Here is a 22,469-nt window from a genome sequence, read left to right as displayed (position 1 = left end):
GAGGACACTCTGGGCTCTTAGAACAGAAAGTAAAAATCAGCAGCCAAGCAGGTTGTAATCAGAGATACTCAAGGGCATGAGCAGGGCCAAACTGAAGAGACAAGAACCAAATCAGGAAAGAATCTCTTCTAAGAGGAGGAACAGAATGGAAGCCGGGAAAGTGGATTGTAGTTTGTGAAAGGGTTTTGGCCCAGATAGGACACTGTAGCCAGGAAAGCCACAACCGGAAGCAGGAAGCCCCATCTCACCCGCCCCTAGGAAGTTACCTGTGACGCCATCTTCCCGCCCCTGGAAATTTACATATGGCGCCAAACCTAGGACCAATGGGCTACCTGTGTATCCCTAATGCCCTCCTTAGGTTCCACCCCAAACCGAGGCTATTTACGGGCCCCCATGCCACGTGTCCGCCGGAGAGATCAGCGGTGGGGGTGCCGGTTATCTCTCTCCGTGTTCTCAGAATAAAGGCCGCTTTTTATTTTATATTTCTCATCTTTTGTTAATATTTTTCATCTTTTGGAAATAACCCTAGCAGTTTGACTCAGGACATTCCTGCAGCTCCAGTGTTAACCATGGGAGTCGTATACGCACCAGGTCCAGATCCATGCTGCTTCTGTGGCACACAGGAGACTTCATCACTCAAATACTTTACTGCACACTTGGTCTCTGGTATATATCCAAGTGAACCCCTACTGTTAATGAAAGTTGTACTTAGAAGCTGTCTTCAGGGAAGCTTTTTGAATAGCACAAGAAAACAAATATGATTTTCTTGTCAATGGCTTTAATCTATTTATTTTACTCTTCTGATTTAAGCAAAGAGATGAAAGATCAGATCTGTACATGCTGGAGAATGCAGTGGTGCCTAGGATGCTTGGGGTGGGCCGTTGTGTTGGTCTAGGAAGAGAGGAGTCTAAAAGGAGGGTGAGAAGCAGAGAAAGAGGAGATTTTTGTATTAGTTTGACCACTGGTTGCAAACTCAAGTGCCTACAGGCTTTTGTATGCAGTTTAAATTTTCCATAATTCTCTAATTTTAAGTAAACAAGACATGGAGGGGAAACCTACACGTCAATTTTGGAGATTTACTCATAGTTACCAATTGCAATGTAGGGATCTGTTTCTCAAGATCCAACCTTAGTGTATGAGACCTGACTTCAGTGTGCCCGTGAGACCAAAGAAAGAGGCAGAGAGATCCAGGATTGAACAGATGAAATCTGTGGGGCATTTATTGATGGGAGCATGGATCTGAGTACTAGTAAGACCAGTAAGAGCCTCTAAAATTTGGGTCAGAAAAAGAGCAGTTTTGGGTTAGAATAAAAGTGACTTCATCCTAACAGGAATGTACTTGGTTTTATCTCAGATGAATATCTGAGTCAGGCACCTCCCTGGAGCCGGGTCACAGAGTTCCACATACCACTGTAATGGTTTCTCTATTTTTGGGAACAGCCATAGGAAACTATGCAGGAAAAACCAACTGGGACTGCTCTGGGACATTCGTGGCTGATAACTACTCAAGATGGTAACCAAGAGAGCTTGAAAGCAAAGACATTCAGGCACTGGAGCAGGGAAAAATCCAGATGGCCAGAAGCAAGTAAGGTAAGAGCCATCATCCGACAGGTGTGAATACGAAATGTGAGCCACAAATCTGGACTTTGTGTCATAAAAGCTAACTCTATATGGGATCTCATTTGGAGTCTTGATTCAAGCAAATTGCTGAAAAGTTTGAGGCATGGTTAAGTGAAACATTGCTTTTTGTATTAAGCAATTATTATTTTACAAGTGATAACAACATTGTGGTTTTTAGAGAGTTCTTGTATTTTAGAGATACCTGCAGAAATGTTTACAGATGAAAATACTGTACGTGACTGATGTTTTCGTAAACACAGGTATAAAGATACAGGGAGGGGGAAACTGGTTAATGGAAACCAGCTTCATTCTGATATCTGTTACAGCCAGATGATTGGCTCATGGGCCTCACCATACACGGGACCAGGGTTTTCTTTATGACAACCAGTAGAGTCATGCACCGGCGCTCTCTTTCAGAGCTGCACAGAGCTGCACTTCTGTTCTGCTTATGCAGATTAACTGCACTAGAATGAAGACTTCCAAATGTGCACATAGTAGACAGATGAAACAGAGCCACAAGAAATGTTGGAGTTGTCAAGGAGCTTTTTTGTTTGTTTTGAGTAGATATATCTGGCCCTTCCTGTTAAAAAATTGAAAACAAGCAGAATTGTTGGAATTTATCAAGATGAATAATGACGTGGGAAAAAGAATGGCTCTTTTCTCTTCTTCCTTAGCAGCTGAACTTTAATTGTTCTGCAGGCTTCCTTGTTGCCCCAAATAAAGACTACATTTCCCAGTCTCACTTATCATGAGGCGTAGCCATACAATTTAATTCTGGGCAATGAGCTATCAGCAAGAATTTATGTGGGACTTCCTAGAAGGATTTTCAAAGGGAGCTGACTCACCTGGGAGGTGTACCCTCACTCCTCCAGCTCTTTCCAGCTGTTTGGAAGGCAGGTGTGAAGTATAGTGCTCCAACACGTGTCTTTGAGAATGGAAGCCACACATCCCACTGAGGGGGCAGAAGGAAGGACTCTGGCATTTCTTCTGATGACTCTGATACCCTGGACTGACCTGTCTCCCTTGGGACTTATTTTATCACACAAGAATGGATGTATATGTGGTTAAATCAAAGCTACTTTAGGTTTCTAATTATATGCAAACAGATCAATACTAATCAATACAGGCAACTGACTGTTTATTATTAATAAAGCACTATCTATTTGGCATTATTTATCAAAAATTAAAGAGCATAGAGTCATTGGAGTCAATTCCAAAGTCAGGACTTTGTCCTGTAGATATGTACACAGAAGAAATAATATCATTTATGATATACATATTGTAAACACCCTGGCAGCCATCCTAGGGAACTGGTTACATAAACTAGCCATTCAGTGGACCAGCAACCAGCCGTTCAAAAACTGTGTTAATGTGCTGCCATGAAAGAGCCTAGATCTTATTGAGAAAAAAAAATGTATAGAAGAGCATAAGTAAGCACTTTTGTGTAAGTTACATGCATATATAGTCAGCTGGGATCTGCATTCATGAATGTGACCAACTACAGACTGAAAAAATTTAAAAGATCAATTGTTTCTGTACTGCACATGTGCAGATTCTCTCCCTGTTTATCATTCCCGAAACAATGTTATCCAAAAAATATTTTCCATAGCACATACTGTATTAGGTTTTAGAAGTAATCTAGAAATGACTTAAATATATAGGAGGATGTACATAGGTTATATGCAAATACTGTGTCATTTTATACAACAAATTTGAGCCTCTGAGAGTTTGGTATAGGACCCAACCTCCCATTAATACTCAGAGATGACTGTACACACACACACACACACACACATACACTCACTTTTGTCTAAAAGAAAACAAATACCTGATAACCAAAGAGAGAGAGGGCTAGGAATTTGGAACTGTAAAGGAGGCTTTTATGACTGTATATATTTTTATACAGTTTAAAGATTTATTATCCAAAAAAATTATTATCCATCTTTCTCTGTATTAAAAAAATATTTCCAGACTGTGGCCCTTCCAGGGGGAGAACCAGCAGCAGCTCCTGAGACCCGCGCCATATTGGAACTTTGGATGCTGTGAAACCAAACAACCAGCCTGCCTCCCTGGTGAGCAATAGTGAACCTACTGATGCATGGCCTAGAGTCAAACATCCCACTTCCCATACCCCCCTTCTTCTGTCCCCTCCGTTAGCAAATGGGAACCAGAAATCTGAGTGTCTCCTGGGAGGTTGACCATAGCAAATAAAGGGGATTTCCTTCTACCATCTCTTTGAAGGCAAACATTTTTATTACTGTTTTGCTCTATTCTGATTAATTGTACTGCTCTATTCAATATTCTGTTTTGATAAGTTCTATAATGTTCTGTATTTCATCTCATTTTGATATACGTGATTGAAAGAACAACTATTATAAAGATAACGAAATATACTGTGATACCTATTACTGTTATCCTGGTAACCTGCTGTGAAGTTCTGTACCAATTTCACTGTATGATCTTAGTTGGCTTTATTCTGTCTTGTTCTGTTGTTGTATTTGACTACTTTCAAAATAAAATTTAAAAAAAAAATATTTCCAGTGACACAACTTTGCCCCAGGGCTACTGTCATAAATTAACAGCACAAAGAGTTTGTGTGCACTGAACTTTAATATCACTATCTTAATATTACAGGGACAGTCTGACTTCTGGTGGATACAAGAAAGGCGTTGTTGGGCTCCTCCTTTCCTTCTGTTTGTCCTCCTGGCTCTCCTCCCGTTCTTTCACTCCCATGCCATCCTCCTGTTTCTGCCTGTCCCACAAACAGATAATGTTATTGAGTCTCCAAGGTCCTGTTCTTGGCAGGGTTCTTCGAAGGATCGGGGGAGAGCAGGACATATGACAGTGTCTCCCAGCAGTGCCTGCGCTAGGCAGAGTCTCTGCCAGTTCTGCACTCGATACTGTTATTCTACTGAACACAGAGTCCTGGGAGCAATCAGTGGCCTCCAACTGGCTCCAGCCAGGTTGCTTGTCTCTTGTGGGTGAACAGAGATGCATATACTCTGACAGGACTTGGCACATCACCAGGTGTTTATTTACTCTGGCTTCATACGCAGGCAAGGGTTTATTTTGACTCCCTCCTGCAGCTAAAAGCCTACTCATGCCAAGGAGCAGGATGAAACCACAGTGGGAAGAAAGCAGCATGCCAGCCTGTGCCATGAGCAGATGGCAGGAGAGGTGACACTTGACTCCAGAAGATCTTCTGAGAAGCCCTAAGGGAAGATTAGTTGGTGCTTCAATTTCAGGATAGTCATTTTCATGGGAAGTAACCTTAGTTGATGGCTGCAAACTTTAGTGATAAAACCCAAACCTCGGCAACCTGTAATCCAGAAAGGACTACTATAGAATGATCAAGAAAATTCATGTCTATACAGAGAAAAGATCCAGGGCTGCTCCAGGCATGCATGCTTGTGCAGGTTAATGTGAACTGGAAGTCCATGACATAAAAGGAGAAATGCATGACAAATACAGGACTCAGAAATTTGTTTCAAGACCAGGGACATTGTTGGTAATAAACAATGTTGGTAATAAAATACACCATCAACTCAAGCTAGTTTAAAGAAAAATCTAGTTATTGATCCATATAACTGATAATTCAGTGGGTGATATCAAGCCCAGTTTGACCAAAGAGCTTTTGATCGTGCATGAAGGACACATCTCACAGATGAAAGCACTTTCACAAGAGCTGGTAACTAAGGGACTGAACCAACACCCTGGTCTTCTGGTGCCAAATGAGCTGTACTGCTTTGTCTTTGACACAGGTGAATAGAAAGAACAGGAAAGAACATCAGTGAAAGAGATCAGGAGACAGTGGGACACAGGAAACCTCCCGGAAATGAGATGTATGAAATGAAATCTTTGGAGGCTGAGAAATACTGTCTTTTCTACTCTGATAAGTAAGAAGTGAGGCTACAGAGACTTTGAAAACCGAGAAATGCCAGGTCAGCATACAAACCATGTGAGCAGGCCAAACATGCACAGAGACCCACAGGATGGCGCGCTCATCACCTTTCCTGAAAATACAGAGCTTGTGGGCATAGTTCACCTCAGAAATTGGAGATTGTCAGTTCTTTTCCTTACTGGGGAATGAATATTCCAGAACTCTTGCTACAGGAAAGGCCATCAGCACAGACTTATTTCCAAGTAAACATTAGTGAGAAAGAAGGAGATAGTTTGGAAAAGTGGAGAAAAAAGAGAGAGAAGCCTATTTTAGCAATGAGAGCTCAGACAGTGACTCGTCTTTACTGTTATTCTTGACACCGGTGCATAAGTGACTGATGCAGACAATGCCCCGAATGGTTCCTGTCAGGGCTGCATGTTATCTCTGTGCAAGCTGGAAACTGTCATGGGGCCTCTGATCACTGCCACTTTCATCAGAGAGTTTCAGTAAGACAAGTCTTGCTCCATTCTCAGTTCAAGAACATGACCCAAAGAGGAATCAAACTCTGGAACCGTCTGACGGTAGTGTACTGTGCCATACCTACTTCTTTCCGCGATGCTCTCCACCAAGTGACCGGACCAGGGATGGCCACTAACCAAGCCAGAAATCTGATTTGTTAGTCTTATAGAATTCTGAATTTAAAGAGATGAGAACGCATGCTGATGGGTTGTGGGCCACATGAAATAGATGTGCGGGGCGTATGCTGATTCTCTGGACCCTGAAAATCAGCAACCCACAGGTTGGAGCTGATAAAGGATTGTGTTTTGTTCAGCTTATAAGGTTGAAAATTTGAAGTGATTGACAGAATCTAAATACTGTGGGGTTTTTTCTTTTTTCATGTTATAAAATAAGTGGGCCTTCAAAGGGCCCAGAAATGGTGCTCCATTTAAGAATGAACATACTGGCAACATAGAGGGCAGGCTTGGAAGACATTTGAGACTTTCAGGATACATATTCAAAAACCATACAAGTGCAGAATATATATTCCCATGAGTTCCATCCAGAGCTCTAATGAGCCTGTTCCAGACTTACCTGCTGCTCAAAATAATTGAACAATTTTCAGGAAACTTACAGGAGACATAATGAACAAACAATTCAGTTTTATGTAAGTGGCCCAAAGTCCCCGCTGCTGTCTGAGGCTTTCCAGGCCCTGAGGCTGCACAGCAGTGGGAACTGCATGTTAGACCCCGGTGTGTCCTGAGTAAGTTCAGAGGTCCAGTAGCCCAAGTCCTGCTTGGAGAAAGGAGGTCCATTGTTGACTGTGGAGAGCTTTTGACAGATCTGTTTCTGCACATACTGAGCTCTGATCCTTCATTTCAAGAACCCCCAAAAAACTTTTTTCATACGTAGAGTAAGTCTTCTCTCTCTGTCCCTGCACAATATACAATTTATATAAATAGTGTAACTTTCAGGCCTTATTGGCAAAGAAGAAAGCTCACTAAACCTCTGCGAACTCACCTTACTGAGAAAACTGTATGGGGAAGGAACTTGATGGTGTACCATGTTGTCTTCTGGAGACACTAGTCTCCTAGACCAGGCCCCTCCACATACCTCTTTGGGGGTCTCAGGACCCCCATCACTGGGGATGCCTTCAGGTTTCTTTCACCCCTACCATCTGAGCCCAGCTATGTCATAGAAGATATCAAGCTATAAGTGACTTGACCCTTCCTTTTTCCCTCCTTATATTTCTGCTCAAGTTATTAACTCATATGTTTAGGGGATATTTTGATATTTTTGATATTTACTTGCTTTTCTGCCAAATCTTGATGACCTTTCCTTTCCTTTCCTTCTAGGTCTCACTAGAGCGGTTTGTGACACTAGCAGAAGAAAGGGTCATCACCTGAGACACTCAGGGATCTTGGTGTGTCAAGGCTCCTGCCCCAAATAGTGAGGATGTACAACCATTGTACAGCTCTTTGCCCCCATTTCTGTGAGTCAGCATCAGTTGACATCTAGCATAGGTGGGTGTGGGTAAGGCTATCCAAATGCAATTCATCAAGTTTATGGATGAAGAGAATGTAAATCCTCATCCAAAGCCTCACTAAGGTACTATTGAGTTATATAAGGATTAGATTGGGAATTCAAGGCTATTGAGTTTATTGGCCCTGCTTCGTGGAGGTTCTGATAGAGTGTCTGAAACACCTTAGGAAGGTGCAAGTAAGTGGATACTACCAGGCACTTGAATATTAAGTGAGGGAGTAAGCAGTTACATAGCCTGATTCCCCTGATAAACTGCACCTAATATGTGGTTTTCTAAGAATGTACCAGCTTGCTAATGCAGCTCAAGGCTGTTTGGGATTTTTATCCTTTTAGAACTTGTGTTGAAGGGTGAACCTCTACCTCCCCCAAACACCCCTTATATAAAAATGATTTCATAATACGCACCTGCGTGTTTACGTGTTCGTGCTCACTGTAGGGCTATGACTAAGTTTCAATCTACCTGTCATTTGTAATGCTCAGCTGGTTGCTCACCTTTAGATCACTGAAAGGCTAATCATGTTGTTTCCAGAAAATGCATGCGATGGACGTGTTTCTGACATCAAAGCCCTCTGAGAGTGAGCAACCTCCTGCAGACCACAGCCGTGACATCAGAGCCCTGAGTTCACACCCTTCCAGGAAGCTGCAGTGCAAGGAGAAGTGGTTGTTTAGAAGTGTTACAAAATTGTGGCACAATGAAAGCATAGCAATTTTGAAGGATGACGTACAACAAGACCATGTGATATCAGAAAAAAACTTTTAGAGGTCACTCTGGGGTACATTTGAGGATTGAAAGATTTGACAGGTTAACCAAAATACTAGATGATCACTTAGGCAAATATGTGGCCACATCCTTTTCTGCACAACTTTCTTGGCCTCTTTTCTGGCTTTCACACATCCTCTAGCACCACCTCCACATTGTGGGCAACTTTCACGGTCTTTGCTCACTGGTGGCCCTTGTTTTATCATAGAATGAGGATCAGTCATTGGGTTGAGTCTTCTGAGAAGGTAAGACTTTGAAACTGAGAAACAGAAGAGTATGCACGTCTTTTGGGGACTTTTCAGGAGATGAGATGCCGTGGGAAATAGGATGCCTTCACTAATTCCTGGAGCCTGAAAGTCATGGTTGTAAGTAAGCTCAGCTTAAGGCAAATGAAACTGCAGACAGCAACCTAGCAGGAACCCAGAAGCTTAAAGCTGCCAGAATGGAGAGACAATGTCCCTAACAGGGACATAAAATTGTTTGTATGTGAGCCTGTTTTTTTGATGTTGTTGGCAGTTGCTTTGTTTCTGTTTCGAGAACTTGATCTTTCCTTTCCTTCAGTGCCCACAAATGCAGAGGCAGCCACGGCCAGCACTGGGCATCTGGACAGGATGCAGCAGTCATTCATCATAGTTTCTTGGGAAGACTTCAGCTCCTGGGGTCCTGCCTACTGTACCTTGTGAGAGGATTTTATGTTGGCAGAGACAGAGAAACATGACAATGACATGACAGCTAGGAAAAAGACAAATAGAGAAGGGAGGAGCCAGGGACAAGAAACTGCCCTTCTAGGTCTCACACCCAGTGACCTGTTCTGCCAAGCAGGCTCCATTCCTAATAGCATGGGAACTACTGAATTCATCGGTGAACAAATCCACTGATGAGTATAGCATTCCCATGATCCTATCACCTTTCAAATACATGAGCCTTTGGGGGAACATTCTAAATCATAACACCTACTAATAAATTACAGTTTGGTTAAAGACTTTCCTAGGAGGCTACAGCTATCACAGTCTGAATTTCATCTTTTCTTCATTGTGAAGACTAACCTGGGGCCCATGCTCCATATAATACAGAAATGCGTTTACACCTGATTTCTGTATTACTTAATTTGTTAATTTAAGAAAAAAGATTTGCTAACTTAGAAAAAAGATTCTAAGATTACTAAACTTAGTAAAAACTGTCATATGCTCTCAACTTACTTCTCAAATGGTCACATTTGTAATATATGGCCTTGTGAAATGGTCACTCCACATGATTCCATTAAATGGATCCTAGTCTTAAAACAGAGCTGGGGATTTAGCTCAGCGGCACAAGCACCTACCTGGCAAGCTTGAGGTCATGAGTTCAATCCCCGGTATCAAAAACAAAATAAAACAAAATTTACCAAATATAGCAATGCCTGTACCTCATCCCAATTAATTTAACTAAATCAAAAGGCTCCCCCAGATGATTCCAGTGTGTAGTCACAGCTCTTGGAAGTCTAGCAACTTTGTTGTTGTGGACAAGGAAATCTGGATCTACTTTAGTATGGTAAGCTTTGTATGTTGTAGAGTTTCTTTACCACTGAAGCAAGGGCCCTCACTAAGGATTCTATTGAAAAGGGGCCTGGGATGAAACTGCATTAGGGTGTATAAACTGGCTTGATTCAAAGCAGAAATTATCTAAAATGTGTATTGAGAAATGTTGCTACGCAGAGGAGATGAGCGGCATGACTGCTCCATCCCACGGAGAGTGGAAACCAGAAGCAGGAGGGGTCCAGGAAAGTCAGCACGTAAGTCCTCAGGGGACCACTGAAAGAGAGGCAAGAAACCTATCCCCCACCAGTGACGTCCTTCCACTCTGGTACCAAAGAGTAACAACAAAGGGACAGCCTCCAGGGAGAGGTTGTGGTCACGAAGCTCAGCTTAGACAAGGATGTCCATGGGTCACAGGGCTGGCCATTATCAGGGCATCAGACCTGAATAATTCAGAGAAATCTCACTCGGTGGCCTGTCCTTCTTCCGCTTACCGTGAAGACAGGCCAGAGGAGGTCCAGAGCAGCAACCTCCCCAGGCAGCTGATGGCCCCACCAGACAGCGCAGTGTAACGGAAGATCTCAACCCTGGAGGCAAAGGCAGTGAAGATTATCACACATCTGAGGAAGCAGATAACAAAGTGGCAAAGATATCTACCACGTGGCAGATAACAAAGTGGGCACATGGAGCCAGCAGTACCCAAGTAAGATAAACAAGAGGGCAAGCCGAGCAGGAAGAGGAAGAACATTGTTTGGATGGAAATTTATCAGTTAGGGCCTATTGAGATCAAAATTTGACCCTTACAATAAAAAAGCCACCTTGATGAGACTTTTTAATATGAGTTTACTAGAGCTATGACTTATAACCTCGTGTGTAATGATAGTTCACAAGCTTAGCAATTCATGTCTTCAGAATGCACTTAATATGTTCATACGCGACATTATAAAAAGTACTTTATAATTTCATGAAAAATGAAATTAAAAAAAGAAAAATTAATTTTCCCCCCAAATATGTAAGAAATACTTATGTATAAAAATAGGCCAAATTTTCCAAAGCAGGACTTGGACTAGGACTTGTATCATTTCACTGAGCACCAAGTAAAGTATGAATGAAGATACCATTCAGTAGAGCTGGATCTCTCTGCCGCCTCTCAGATTGACGTTTCTCCTCTTACCAGGCTGTGGTACCAAATCACACATTCTCACAACCTTATTTTATCAAGGTAATTTTACCCCATAATTTGCATTTCCTAATGACAAAGTGTGCTTATTTAACACAGCGCCACAAAAGTTCTTTCACTTATGCTGCTTCTTTTTTTATATACTTTACTTAAAACCTTACCTATCAAGGCATATTATGTATTAGGATCAAAAAGAGAACAGCTGAGTAGACCCCAAAGCACATGTTTCTTAATCTAATTAGCATCTGAAAACTCAGGGCTTCAATGATATTTTCCAATTAAGAAAATTCATCAAGTTTTGATACTGATCCAGTAATTTATGTCATAATGTCAGTTTCTAACACACATTGTATCTTTTGGTGCACATGTAGTTTGAAAGAAAGTTATACCAGAATAATATTTTTCTAAATGCTATCTGACACATGTTTGTAACAAACTGAAAATTCTGAGCATGAAGACTGAAGGTATATTTCATAGCATAAGTATAGCCTGGTTTATCAGTGTCTTGCTTTAAAAGCAGCAGTAAACTTGGTTTCTTTAACTGCAACTTGTAAATTCAGATTTTTTCTTTGGAATTTTATGGATAAAGTATTTCGTGATACTGTGTACCATGTGTTAAAATGTCTTTTTTGGCATCAGACTATGCCACAGCTTCTGATAAAATACAGCTCCAAATTAGTATAATGTAATCTTTAACTTTTCCAAAAATATGGCAATTATGTCAATTTCTTAATTATTCTGACCAAAAGTTACTTTACTACCAATTGTTCTGTTTCATTTTTGCTCTAAAAGAACTTTTTAAAGTTGAGATTTCTCTGATGTTTTTGAATTATACACTCATAAAAGATAACTGATGAGACACAATAATTCAAAAAATCTTTATATTTATGTGACTCGTTTGGCACATCTTAAATATCCAGAACAAAATTGTTAGAAATGAAAGTAATATAACTGACAGAATTCAGGCATGCTGGGGTCATCGACCACGTGCTTCTGAAAGGAAGGGGTTGGAAGGGGCTCGTTTCCTCGTGAGGTACCAATGTCTTCTGTTTCATTTGTGGAGTTTCTGATTATAATAAAGCATGGATGTAGAACCAAGTCTTGCTGATTTCTGTTCCAGAGAAAGCTTCTAACATTTCTTTTTTCAAGTAATATTCTATTTATGTTTAGACCTCCTAAAACTTCAATCTATTTTGTCTGTCCTGAGGATTGAAGCCAGAGCCTCAAGCTCTGCCACTGACCTACATCCCCAACACCCTTCATTTAATTAAATAGATTATTTATTTACTTATTTGTTTACTGTGGTGCTAGGGATTGAACCAGGAAGAGCTAATCCTTACAGCCGCGTAGTCAATGCTCAGTGCTTTGGGAGGACTGGATTTGGGGGTGCTATCTGGGCTACTAGCAAGAGGAATCCTTGAGTTATGAGGTGTTGCTTGATGACCTCAAAGCGCATGTTGAGACTTATCAGTAGGTTTATCTAATAAACTCTATTCAAGTCTTCAGTGTACAATAGTGTTCTGGGAAAAGCATACAACAACTAGGCTGGGAGAGAGTTTTCAGCTCCTGGAGGGCCAGCTGAATCCAGGCATCACCCGAAAGGAACATCTCTGGTGGGTGAAACTTGAGCCATACTATGAAATACTATATAGCAGCTAAAAAGAGGGAGGCACATCTTTTTATGTTGCCATATGAAAATTTCCTAGGCACTAGAAATATAAACAATTGCAGAATTTTATGAAATGTTATGATTTGTGTCCAGGTGCCCCCCAAAGTCTCATGTGGCCCTCGGTGTGGCTTTTATAGAGGTGGCTGAACCTAAAGTGTGTGATGCTGGGATTAAGGGTATGTGATTACTAAATTAGCCCACTGATTGATTTCACACTGCTGTCATCCCTGTAGCCAAGACAGAGTACAAAAGAGGCAGAAAGAAGCTGCTAATCCTCTTGTTTGCTGCCTTCTGCCTACCATGAACTCTTTCTCCTCTTCAATTCCCCTCTGCCACACACCCTTGAAAACAGCCAATATGGACTCAAACTTCTACAAACTGTGAGTTACATAAACTTTTTCCCCCTTAACTGGAGAGTTTTGGGAATTTTGTCTCAACAGTAGAGAAAAGTAACTAAGACACAGTATAATACACGTTGAAATATGTTTCTAAAGTAAGCTGGGAAGTCAGTGACACATTTGTGGCAGCACAAAGACTTGACCAGACTTTTTATAAAATGATTCTGCCTGCACAAATGAAAGTAGGACCTGTTAAAATGTTATGTTAACAGATCAGCAGAAAGGTGAGAAGGTACTATTCTAGTCTTAATTCCTTTAGTTATAAATAAGATAGAGTATTTTTCATTTAATTTGGGTTTTTTATATTTTATTCGATGCACAACTTTTAAGCTGGTACTCGTCCAATCCCTTCCTTTGAATGAAGATGTTGTAGGTTTCCCACAAAGCCATGAGATAGATCCTCAGTGCTGTCTTAGGCAGTCCAATTGCACTGGTTCTGGTTTGTACAGAACAGACCCTGCTTCACGTGGTGCCAAGGCTGTTTGCAGCTGAGCTGCCAACCGTGGTACCTTCATTCTCTGCCCATTCTTTAATCATCTCCTTGCTAAAAGATCTGTAAAAGCTATTGCTGAATAAACAAGATTAAAAGTTATTTCCAGTCTAAAGATTTTGAGAGCAAAAACCTAACGTCTGTTTTTATATTTTGTGGGGGCAGAGTGGAAATGCTGCTCTAAGTTTTCAGACCTCTTTTTTTATTGTTTCTGCTATTTTGGATCTTTAAATTAGTCATACAATCTCTCTTATTCTTTTATTCCTAGAATTATACCAAATACATAAGAAATCTCAATAAGTATATGGATATTTAATAGAAACTTGTCCCATGCTTTCCAGCAAAGGGGAAAAATGGTATAATTTAAAATACTATTTTGCATAATACTAATTGCTTTGCATAATAAAGAAGTTCACTATTGCTGTCTCTTAGGATACCTAATTATATACACAAAAGCTATTTTGCCAAGGCTTTCCATTCTCCTAGAATACATCTAGACTTCTAGTATAGTCAACCTTTAATTGAGATGTCCAATTTAGCATCAGGCTCTGTCACAGAATGTTCCAGATAGAATGCCGTGAAGAGCGGGTAGTGTTTGCCCAGCTCCAGGTTTAAGGGGGAGAGAGGATGCTCAGGAACAGCTTACTACAAGGTACCTTGATGTCGCCCTGCTGATATGCGTCACAGTGGAGAGCACAGTGAGTCCTTACTGACTTTTGAGGCCATTCCACTCTATTCTTTTCCAGATGTCTGTCACAGAAACCATTTAGAATAAATGACTACACAGCCAGGCATGGTGGCACTAGCCTATAGTCTCAGCTCTTGAAAGACTGAGGCAAGAAGATTGCCACCAAGTTTGAGGTTAGCCTGGGTTACATAGAGAGTTCAAGACCAACCTGAACTATATAGCGAGACCCTATCTTGAAAAACCTAAATAATTCAATCATAAATGTCTAGGTAGCTTGTTCTCTGATAAAAGATTCTTTGACCAAAAAAGCAAGCAAGCAAACAAACAAACAATAGCTATGTAATATTATGTAACACATGTGAACTCACTGAGCAGAAAATAACCAATACCAGTTAAATTAGATGGTAGAAATTTATTGAAACTGTCTAGATATGCTCTTCATAGTGACAGAAATCAAATTTCATAATAGTAAAGCAAGAGGTCCCAAAGTGTGCCATTTTCCACAGCATTAATCATTTTGTGGTGAAAATTCCCCTTACTTTATTATCCAAATCACCAGGAAGAGTTAGCATTTCCCTAGCAAGACAGTTAAAAGCCACAAGGAAGGCAGCACTGGACACACACCTACGGGCCCAGTTACTCTGGCAGCAGGCACACAGCCCGCGAAGAAAACGAAGGCTATGTGCATGTTCAGTGACAGTGACCCTGCCGTCTCAAGGTGTGAGCACTCTCCCTGTGGGCACACGAGATGATTTTAGTCCTCTGTGAAGAATATCTCCCAAACCCACACCTGAATTTAATAGCTATGTGTTACTTTAGTTTATAAAGTTTTTATTATGGAAAATTTCTAAAGGTACATAATATTAGACAATCATATAAGCCTTGTGTGACCATCATCCAGATTCAACAATGATCAGTATTTCCACATTTTGACTTTCTTTGTCTTATTTTCATTTTTAAAAATTATTTTTATTTGTTATACACACACACACACACACACACACACACACACAAGGAGCACGTTTATCATGGGGTATTTATACCTGTACATGATTTATCTTAATTCTTCTTTTTTCCTAATCCTTCTCCTTCATTCTTCTACATCTTATTTACAAAAGTCATTCTTTTCTGGAGTGAGATGAAATCTCAGTGTTGTTTTAGTTTGACCCTCTCAAATGACCAGTAATATTAAGTATTTTTATGCATTGATCTGCTGTTTGTACTCCTTTATCTGACAGGTGTCTGTTCATGTCAGATGTCTATTTTTGGATGGGGCCTTCAATGTGGAGAAGTCTGATTTTTTTGAGTTTTTATATATTTTATATATAGTCTTCTGTCCAAGGAACAGCTGGCAAAAATATTCTCCCACTCTGTGTCTCTTTACTTTATGGTGGTTTTTTTTTTCTTGTACAGAAACCCTTTTAAAAAGATAAAATGCCAGTTGTTGATTCTAATATTTCCTGTGCAATGGAGTTTTGTTCATAAAGTCTTTGGATATATCAGTGTCTTCAGGAGTTCTACCTATTCTATCTTCCAGCAGATTTAATATTTCTGTTTTACTATTTAGATCTTTGACTTGTTTCAATTTTGGTTTAGTGTGTGGTGTGAGATATGATCTAGGTTTAATCTTCAGTATGTGGAAATCCACTTTTTCTAGCATCATTTACTAAAGAGGTTATCCTTCTTCCAGTGAAGGTGCCTGGCTCCTCCATCAAAGGTAAGATGGCTGACTATGTTTGGAGTTGTTTCTACATCTTCTAATCTGTTCCATTGACTCTCAGGTCTGTATTTGAACCAGTACCATGCTATTTTTTGAAATTTAGTTTTAAAGGGAAGCCGGGAAGATGACGGAGCAGTAAGCAGCACAGACAACAACCTCGCTGAGAGTTACCATCGAGACACTGGACTAGAGCATCGTGAGGAAGACAAAAAGGAGAGGAGTGGGTCCCCTGGACCCAGGAAGAGTCTGAAGGGTGAACTGAAGCCCACAGAGAGAATAAAAAGAAAAACTTGAACAAAGAAGGTGGTAGCTGGTGGTGCCTTCACCCAGAGCCAGACTCTGTGAGAGGAGCTGTTGGAACCTGAGGACACAGTTTATGGTAGCAATGGCAGCCAGGGACCCCAGAGGCCTCTGCAGACAGATGTGGCAGTGGAGAGGAGCAGTGGACATGGCGGTGAGTGCAGAGGACTCAGTCCTCCCGCAGGACACAGTGATTAGCAGAGAGCCATTTTGGGGTCAGGCCAGAACTGCTGCCAGCTTCCTCCAGCAGCTCCTAGCTGGGCGCAGACCTGTGGAAACTGCCTGGACTGTGGCGAGCCAGTGAGTCTGGTCTCCGGGCAGGCCTGCTAATGTTATCTGCTACTCCGCCATAAAGCAGTGCTGGCCAGCTGGGATACTGTGGCACAATTCAGGACTCTGTCCACTGGTGAACCCAGAGAGAATGCTGGAAGTGGACTCTGTGTTTTGTTTTATTTCATTTTGGTTGTTGTTTGTTTTCCTTTTTCTTGTTTTTTTTCAGTTTGTTTTTTATTTCTCTTTCATTAGTTGTTTATGAGTGTGAGAGTGGTTCTGTTTTGTTCTATCTTTTATCTCTTTCAGCTCTCTTTTCTTTCAATCGTCTGCAGTGTCCCTAATTTGTCAGGACCCATTTTTGTTCTCCAACCTTACTTGTAATCTATTTGTCTTTCCACTTCTCTATTTTCTCCTTAATCCATTTTAAATTTTAACCCCAAAGGCAAAATTGACACATTACAGACTTACATATTGCTTATAGTTAACTAGTTTACTTTACATTTTGTTATATAATCACAAATCTAATTCCCATGGCAGACTGCAGCCCTTCCAGGGGGAGAACTAGCAGTGTCTCCTGAGATCCAGGCCATGTTGGAATTTAGGACTCTGGGAAGCCAAGCCAGCACTTCCCCTCCCTGGTAAGCGGCGGCAGTGTGGCCCACTATAGCTCTTCCAGGAGGAGAACTAGCAGTGTCTCCTGAGATCCATGCCATGTTGGAACTGAGGATGCTGTAAAAACAAATGACCATTCTGCCTCCCTGCTTAGCAATAGTAAACCTACACTTCCCCTATCCTCCTTCTCCTCCCCCCACCCCGCCCATTAGCAAATGGGTACCAGAAATCTGAGCATCTCCTGGGAGGTTGACCATAGCAAATAAGAGAGACTTCCTTCTACCATTTCTTTGAAGGCAAATATTTTTATTACTGTTTTGCTCTTTTCTGATTAATGGTACTGCTCTATTCAATATTCTATTTTGATAAGTTCTATAGTGTTCTATATTTCATCTCATTTTGATATAGGGGATTGGAAGAACAACTATTGTAAAGATAAAATATACTCTGATACCTATTACTGTTATCCTGGTAACCTACTGTGAAGTTCTGTACCAATTTCACTGTACGATCTTAGTTGGCTTTATTCCGACTTGTTCTGTTGTATACTTTCAAAATAAAAATTAAAAAAAAATGCCAAGCAAGGACTCTACCACTGAGTTACATTCCTGGGTCTTTTTAAATTTTGAGACATAGTCTTGCAAGGTTTCCCAGGCTGGCTTTGAATTTTTAATTTTCCTAAATTGGCCTCCTGAACAGCTGGAATTAAAGGCCTGCACCATGGCACTCAGCTGAGAGACTTTAAATTGGGATTGTCTAAAACAGACACAGTGGCACAGGCCTGTAATCCCAGCACTCAGAAAGCTGAGGCGGGAAGTTACAGCAAGTTCAAGGCTAGCCTAGGTTATACAGTGAGTTCAAGGCCAGCCTTATTGAGACCCTGTCTCAAAAAACTAATTAATGAACTAAGACTGTAATTGTCTAACTCTGAAGACTGTAATTGTCTAACCACTTAGCTTTAACAGAAGGACCACAGAGTTGCTAGAATAGGATTTGGAGTCTAGATGGGATCCCCTCTGGCTTGGTTTTTTTTTTTTTTTTTTTTTTTGGTTTGTTTTTTGTTTTTAGGACTTTGCTTTCCTTATGATAAAGGATTAAACTGAAAAAAATAAATTTTAAAGGGAATAAGACAGAAAGTAAAATGAATCAAAACAGTGATAAGACTGTAGGAAATCTACAATAGTTACTATAATGCATATTGTTGTCCTACAAAGAGTTGTCTCAAAAATCAATTGCTTGGGGCTGGGGATTTAGCTCAGTGGCATAAGCACCTGCCTTGCAGGCAGGCAGTCATGAGTTCAATCCCTGGTACCTATAAAAAAATAAAATACAATAAAAATCGATTGCTCTAGGGTTTGGGGATTCAGCTCAGTGGTGTAAGCACTTGCCTGTCAAGCATGAAGTCAAGAGTTCAGACTACCAGCTTTAGGCTGGCCAAGTCAATCAAACAGTCAGTTGATTGTTCACAGCGGAGTGGAGATGGGGGGTTCTGTTCTTCTCTCCCCAGCCTGTGTGCTGGCTGGCTCACAGATGGGGGCTCAGCTTCCCTCATGGTTCTCCCTGGTCTGCTCCAGCTGGCTCACTTGTAGGAGCCTCGATTCCTTCCTGGTTCTCCCCATTCCTTGTTCTGGCTGCCTCACAAGCAAGGGCTGAGCTTTATTACTGGTTCTTCCTGGTCTACACTCCTCCTGCACAGGCTGAGGATATTTACAAAGTAAGGATCCTGGCTCCCTGCTGAGTGCCATAGCTAAATTTCTAAATTTTTCAAATTCACACAATGTTATCAACGTAACAGAATTGTTTCCTCTAATTCTGTGAGGTATGCTATTGGTATTTCAATCAGGATTGCATTAAATTTGTGTAAAAGTTTTGGAAGTGTAGCCATTTTCACTATATTGGCTCTTCCTATCCAAGAGCAAGGTTTATCTTTCCATTTTCTGATATTCTCTTTCAGAATACTATAATTTTCAATTTAAATGTCTTTTACTTCCTTCATTAGGTTAATTCTGAAGTATTTCATTTTTCTTGATGCTATTATGAAAGGTGTGGTATTGTTAAAGCTGTTATTTATCTCTCAGTAAATTTGAAATTTTTGTACAGTAATGCTTTTGATTCTTGAGTATTGATTTTGTGTCCAAATGCTACAATATTAGTTATTCTTCTTTCATTATGAGACAAAATACTCAATGGCCAAAATTAAGGAAAGAACAGTTTATTTCGCTCACAGTTTGTGGAGGTTTCAGTCTATAATCATCTGGCTCCAAAGCAGGGTGGCATGGAACAGGGGCAACAGTTCATGGCAGCAGAAGACAGTAAAAGCAAGAGCATAAAAAGAGAAGCGTGAGAACATGCCTTTTGCCTTCATTGATATTGTATGAAGGTTACCCACCCCAGAGCAGGTGTAGCACTCACATCCATAATCCCAGCATTGCACCATGAACCAATCACAAACTCGAGAAGCCCACCCCCATGAATGCAAAAGGCTTTAGGGGGACACTAGACACAAACTATAACAGCTACCAAATGTGATCATTAAGTCTACAAATCTTGGTGGAGTTTTTGGGGGACTTCTACATAAAGATAATGTCAACCCTAAATAATGACAATTTAACTTGTTTCTTTCATTCCCCTGTTCCTTTTATTTCTTTCTCTTGTCTAATTGCTCTGGCTAATATTTCCAAAGTTATATCAAATAGGAGTGGTGACAGTGGACATCCTTTTTTTGTTCCTAATTTTAGCGCGAAAGCTTTCAGTTTTTGTCCATTTAGTACGATGTTGGTTGTCACTTTGTCATAAATAGCTTTTATCACATTGAGATAAATAAACCTATTCCATTTTCCTGAAGGATTTTTATCATGTATGAGCATTGCACTTTGTCAAACACTTTTTCTGCATCCCTTGAGATGATCATAATGTTTTTGTCCTTGATTCTGTAAACATGGCTTATTACATTTATTTATTTGCATATAGGGTGAACCATCCCTGTATCTTTGGTCATAGTTTGTCATCTTCGTGACAATTTGCTGCATTCTGCTGTCTGGTATCTTATTGAAAATTTTTGCATCTATTTTCATTAGGGAGATTGGCCTACAGTTCTCTTTTTCAGTTGGGTCCCTGTCTGATTTTGGTATCAGGGTAATGCTTGCTTCCAGGAATGAGTTTGGGAGTATTGCTTCCTTTTCACTTTCATTAAAGAGTTTCAAAAGAAGCAGCATTAGATCTTCTCCCTAGGCCATCCTAGGCCTGCATTTGCCTCAGCTGTTCCCGGTTTCCATGTCCTTCTATGACCCGTAAGGCTTCACTTTCACTCTGCCTAACTTTTCAGCCTGTGGGTTTGTGATATGCTCCCCTGTTCCAGAAGCCCCTCTGCCTGTAATCCCAGGCTGTGGCAGTCACCCAAGCCAAGCCATAGCCCTGCTCACATTGGTAGATGGGGAAAGCTAACAGTCCACTAAGCTCTTTGTTTGACACAGACAACTGGACTAGGGGGTAGCACTCAAACAACTCAGTGGATGTAATGCCAACACTTTCCATCCTAGCACCCTCCAAAAGCCATGTGCAACAGGCCTACTTTCTCAACTCAGAGAACAGGACCCCCATGTCCTCCTGGGCCCGAGTTTAGTGTCTCAAGGGCCTTATAGTTAACTCCTACCTTCTCATAACTGTCTCTGGTCGCTGTATCTCACTAGGGTAGGGTGACTCCAGAAATTCTGAAGTGAAGATATTCTGTATTTTTTCTATAGAACACTCTTAAAGAATTAACTTCTTCCCAAAATACCTCCTGGTTAAGCACTGAAATACAGTGGGCACTACACTGAATTTCTTCTCTAACTCTAGCTCACCATGTTGGAAGAGTCACATTCAGAGTGCAGTGATTCCTTGATTGTGTCAGCTTGAAAAGTTTAGAAGTTTAACTATGTCAGCCCAGCAATTCTACATAACGGGGTGTAGAAGACCCACTCTAGGGTGGCTTATTACCTAGACAGCATAAAAGGGAAATGAGGCAAGAGAGACTGGCTTCTCTTCTTTGGAGGAGATTCTGTCTTTGCCTTCAGCTTGGATGTCGCCCGCTGGCTTCTGATGCAGACCCATTGGCCTCCTGGTAGGGACTTCCAGGACACTACAGTGAGCTCCAGGCCTTGGACTGAACTCTTGAGCCTTCAATGTGCAGACACCCTTTGTACACTTCCTTGGCTAACTCTGTGACTGACTGCCATACGCCGATCCTATAATTTGTTATCCATTTGTATATCTTGTGTTATATCTGTTTCTCTTGCAAATTCTGACTACAGAAAAAGTGGTGTCAGGAATGAGACCATTTCTGTGACGTTACCTGGCTGTGTGGCTTAAGAGGCTTTGGAATTAATTTGGAAAGGTTTTCAGGGAGTGGCCAAAGAGGCAGCCCCTGTGCACTATAAACTATATGGGAGACTGGTTATAGCCTGAAAAATCAGAGAAGTGGTAGAAATGCTGCCAGTTAAGATGAAGGTCAGAAGATTTCTACCAAGAAAGACTGCACTGGTTGCTGGAGCCCAGGTGGCATATGTTGTGCTTTGGCAGAGGTTGATCTGCATTGTGCTTGTATTAAAGATATTGCCAGGGCTGGGGATTTAGCTCAGCAGCATAAGCCTTGCAAGCAGGCGGTCGTGAGTTCGATCCTTGGTACCGATAAAAATGAAAAAGATAAAAAAATAAATAAATAAAATAAAGATATTGCCTGGGTGGCAGAAAAATTTCAATGTAGTCTACTTTTGGGATGGTGGCATGAATACTGCTGAGAGCTTTTGGCCAGATCTGTTTTGGAAATTAAGAGCAAAGAGCCAGCAAGGTGATTTGAAACATTCTGCCAAAGAGAAGGTTCTAGTAGATCTCTGGATTGCAGAGATGAAACATAGGAGAACTTGGTTGTTGAGAAGGAACAGGACAATGGAAAAATGAACCAAAATCTTTCAACTGAAAAGTGTATTTTTAAATTTTATTTTAGAGAGAATAAAACCAAGCAAAATGAAACAGAATAAAGCCAATCAAAACAAGACGGTTTAAGTGACACAGGATTTCAAAACATGATAATAGGAAATCAACAATGGTTACCACAATGCCTCTTGCTATCTTCAAAATAGCTGCCCATACCTTCAGATATAGTAAGTTCAAAACAGAAACAGAATAGAACCAATAAAAACAAATCAATGAATGTAATACTGAACTTCAAAACAAGATAATAGTAAATCCAAAATGACTACCATAATATATCTTGTTATCTTAGAAATAGCTGCTCATGCCATCAGATACAACAAAATCAAACAAGATAAAACAGAATAAAATCCA

The 22,469-nt window shown here is 40.8% G+C and overlaps 1 long non-coding RNA gene and 1 pseudogene across 1 annotated transcript; both read left to right on the top strand.

Annotated features, from left to right (window-relative positions):
- The first annotated feature begins 1,461 nt into the window (after positions 1–1,461).
- On the top strand, positions 1,462–7,869 carry LOC106028379 (uncharacterized). The gene is made up of 3 exons (XR_001201999.3): positions 1,462–1,590; positions 3,592–3,692; positions 7,354–7,869. It is a non-coding gene; the product is annotated as an uncharacterized LOC106028379 (long non-coding RNA).
- A 2,139-nt stretch (positions 7,870–10,008) lies between these two features.
- Positions 10,009–22,469, top strand: part of LOC100735845 (non-histone chromosomal protein HMG-17-like) — a 38,033-nt pseudogene continuing 25,572 nt past the window's right edge.

The sequence above is a fragment of the Cavia porcellus genome, unplaced genomic scaffold (genome assembly GCF_034190915.1).
Source record: "Cavia porcellus strain 051 isolate PalLab524CR breed Dunkin Hartley unplaced genomic scaffold, mCavPor4.1 scaffold_19, whole genome shotgun sequence".
NCBI classification, from domain to species: domain Eukaryota; kingdom Metazoa; phylum Chordata; class Mammalia; order Rodentia; family Caviidae; genus Cavia; species Cavia porcellus.
This window is presented reverse-complemented; position numbering and strand designations above follow the sequence as displayed.